This window comes from Miscanthus floridulus, chromosome 3 (assembly GCF_019320115.1).
Source record: "Miscanthus floridulus cultivar M001 chromosome 3, ASM1932011v1, whole genome shotgun sequence".
In the NCBI taxonomy this organism is placed as follows: Eukaryota; Viridiplantae; Streptophyta; class Magnoliopsida; order Poales; family Poaceae; genus Miscanthus; species Miscanthus floridulus.
Genome location: NC_089582.1, coordinates 10,247,864 through 10,251,623, shown reverse-complemented (window position 1 = coordinate 10,251,623; position 3,760 = coordinate 10,247,864). Strand labels below are relative to the sequence as shown.

The following is a 3,760-nucleotide window of genomic DNA, read 5'->3' as shown; positions in this document are numbered from 1 at the left end:
AATAACCGCACCCCCCTCCCCCCAAAAAAAGTTCAACTTTTCGTATCAAGTGCAGAGCAAATTTGAAGAAGAAAAACCCTGTGGAAGACGACACCTTGGCCCCATCTGCGCCGGTGCTCAAGAAACAACGACACACCTGATCCTTACCTGTCCTTTTGTGGAGCAGCTTTGGAACAAAATCGGCGTACACGCCATGCTTATCAACAAAACAGCATCAGCCGGCTTATAAGTCACAAAAACGATCAAGCGAACAAGGGCCACATCTTACACGATCTTATAACCAAGCCTAACCACGTTGCCGCCCTGCACTTTCGACTCACTCTTACACATCTTGTCTGCTGGATGCTGTGGAAACACCGCAATGACGTGGTCTTCACAATCTACCGCCATCTACCAGTCAACTTGCTACAAACTTCAGAGATGCAGCTCATCTGTGGTCGCACCGGTTCCCGGTCGCAGACACCGAGTGGTTGAGCATTGGTGTAATTTAGCTGTTCCATAATGTAAGCCTAAAATGAATGTATCTCCAATGCAATGAAAAGGTGGGGATAACTCCCTCAAACAACCCCCCCCCCCCCCCCACCTCACCTCAAAAAAAAAAGTACATACACACATGTATCACTCAGAGAGACATGTACGTTCGTACGGAGCCACATTAATATTGCTCCGCCAAAACTCACGACATGCACGGAGAGAAGTGCTAGAAGTATTATGTCTCCGTACACTCTTTGTTTTAAATTATGAAATGTTTTATTGTTTTTTTAAGAGTTCATAGCTTTTGTTATAACATCTAAATATATATGTTATATTCCAGATACATAATAAAAACTATAAATCTAAAAAATGTTAAAATATCTTATAATTTAGGACGAATGGCGAAGGGAGTAACGTGTTATCTATGGTTTGGGCGCAGCCGGAGTTGGTGAGCTTGCTCTGGAGGCTTCAGGTCCTCGTGCCTACATACATGCATGTAGATGAATGAATTATATTATTGATCGGTGTGAAATAAACACAATTAAATTTAAGACATTGAATTTATATAAGTGTGCATGTGCTAGTATATACGCAGCGTATGTACTATACCTTGTGTAGGGTGAAAGTGGGCGCTGTTGCTTCTTGTGATGGGGCGATGATATGATTCAATATTGGTCTGGTGCTGGCTGCGGGGAAGATGCCATTGGATTGGAGCCCAATATAATTAAAAACGTATTGCAGATGCACATGCTGATGAACATCGGTACTAATTAGGAAGAAGACGGAGGCGAAGGCGGCGAGCTTGGAGGCTTCTTCAAGTCCAGGAATCTGAAACAAAACAAAACGTACGTACTAGTGTACACGAATCAATCAAGCAATCGATTACATAATGCAAGTAAGAATTTAAGATAGATGTATCTCTTATAATATATATAATTATAAGTTGCTTATACGCGGGGTATGGGGAGAGGGACCGGCTTGAGCTAGGACGCTGTTTCTTGCATTTGTTGCGCTTGGGCTTGGGAGGCCTTGCTGCTGCTCTGTTTGGGGGGACGGGGACGAAGGTGGCTTCAGCGCCTCATACCTGCATATGTATCATGTATGTATGTATGTATATATGCTTGCATGGCATGTATGATATATGACATATATAGTACATACAATCTTCTGCATATATAAGTGTGTGCCTCTACTTACGCCGTGTAGGGTGAGAGTGTTGGCACTGCTGCTTTTCCTCCGGTCCTTGTCTCTGATGGCTCTGCTACAGGTGCTGGGGGTTCTGGCTGCTTGGATCTGATGGCTTCACCTCTGCAGCCTCCGTTTCGTCCTCAGGCGGCTCATCGTCAGCTGCAGGGGGTTCCCTCTCCCTCTTGGAAGGAATTGTGGAGAGGAGCTCGTCCATGGGCAGCAACGGCGCGGTGGTCTCGGCCACCGCTTCCACGATCTTGCAGTAGGCCGCCCTCCTGTTGCTGTTGTGGCCATGATGCATCCGATGAGCTCCGCCACCTGCAGGTTGGATACCTGGCCACCCACGTAGGTGTCCTCTGGTGCCAACACCAGGTTTGTGCGTCTCCTTGAAAGCATCCGTCGGCCTCTCCATGCCTCCGGGCCTTATGATCTACGTACATGTACAACCATTGAAAGCAATGCCGCATGCATTGTGATGAACCAAGATAGATCTATCGATGAATGCATGCCTACGTACAGGTACATACCGTGTAGGGAATGCCGCTTGCCATGAGTGCTTCTTCAGCTCGTCTTTTCCAGTACAGAACCCCCCAGAAACAAGCTGCTTGTTTATATATATATATATATATATATATATATATATATATATGCCCAGCACGAGCATGCAGGAGTTATTATTAATTTAATTACCCAGCCCAATAGTATAATAAGCGTGCCCAAGGTAGGTAGCACAACCAATTAATTAAAATTACTTCATATTAATTACTGTTTATTTACTTACTTCAAGAGGAATGCAGGGAAGCCGATCTTGTTGGTGCCCAGGGATGTAACCAGGATGAAGTGCTCCACCTTGGCAGCAGATGCTGCATGCGGCCATACTACAGTGTTAGTATGTAGTACGAATATATATAGTTATTATTATTATTATTAAAACAATGAATTAACCTACGGCAACTACTAGCAGCTTAACCGTACCAGCCTGTACAAGTTTGTTGGTGGCCATGTAGTCGATGCGGTATGGGCCGGTGACATCCAGGATCTCCTTCTCGCTGGCACCGATGGAGCACACCACCAGGGAAGCATGGCCTATGGCTGAAACGATGCCTTCCTGCGCCTGCTTCTCCAGGTCACACTCCACAAGCTCCAGCTGCGCCTCTAGTTTCAGTTGCTGGACGCTCTGCAAATCAATGCAAACAATTCATTCACCATGCATGCATTATATGATATGATGATGAAGTCAATCAAATTCATTCATTCCCAAACAATATACTTATATACATGATGAATATGATACCTGCACCAGGGGACGTGGCCCTCCGGGCGTTCCTGACGGCAGCGCGCACACGGAAGCCAAGCTTGATGAGCTCCCTCACGGCCCGGGACCCAACTCTGCCGGTGGCGCCAGCCACGAACACGACGTCTTCTCTCTCTCTTTCTGCGCCGGTGCCAGTGCTGCGGCCGCCGTCGCCGTTGACGCAGAAGCAAGCAGCAGATGCACGAGACGACAGTAATAGTGATCTTTGCCGGTTGAATGATTATTACCAATAATGCTGCTGCTCATCTGCTGGCTTGATGAGCAGCCGAGGGCTGAACTGGATGAATGCAGCAAGCAGCAGCCAGAGGAGGCAGGTGACGACTAGCAGTAGTGTAAGCTGATGATGATGCGTGGGGCGGTGGCTCATGAGCAGCAGAGGAGGCGAGAGGAAGACGATGGTGTCCATGCCCGGCCGCTCCCACCAGCTTCAGCTTCAGCAGGCGATCCACTAGTCACTCTGTTGCCTCTGCCTACCGCATCCTTTTTCCCACGTGGCGCTGCCCTGTCCACACTCGGGATAGCGTGGGATCCCCTATTAGTTGAGCTGATCCGCGTCCTGATCAGGGGTGCCCAACTACCTTCTTGGTTGGTAGCCTCCGTCGCACAGCATCATAAAAAAGAGGTAGGATCAGGCAAAAGCTATGAGGTTTTTCTGAGCCGCCACACTATGTAAAAAATGATTTTTAGCAATGGTTCGAATTTTTTATAGGGACGGCTGGTGATGGAGCCGCCCCTACAGTGACGTGCTCGGGTGCCCAGACACCAGCCGCCCCTACAAATAGA

General features: G+C 47.7%; 1 pseudogene; it reads right to left on the bottom strand.

The window, feature by feature from the left end:
• Positions 1 to 1,157: 1,157 nt before the first annotated feature.
• LOC136543121 (protein TIC 62, chloroplastic-like) lies at positions 1,158 to 3,383 on the bottom strand (annotated as a pseudogene).
• Positions 3,384 to 3,760: the final 377 nt, after the last annotated feature.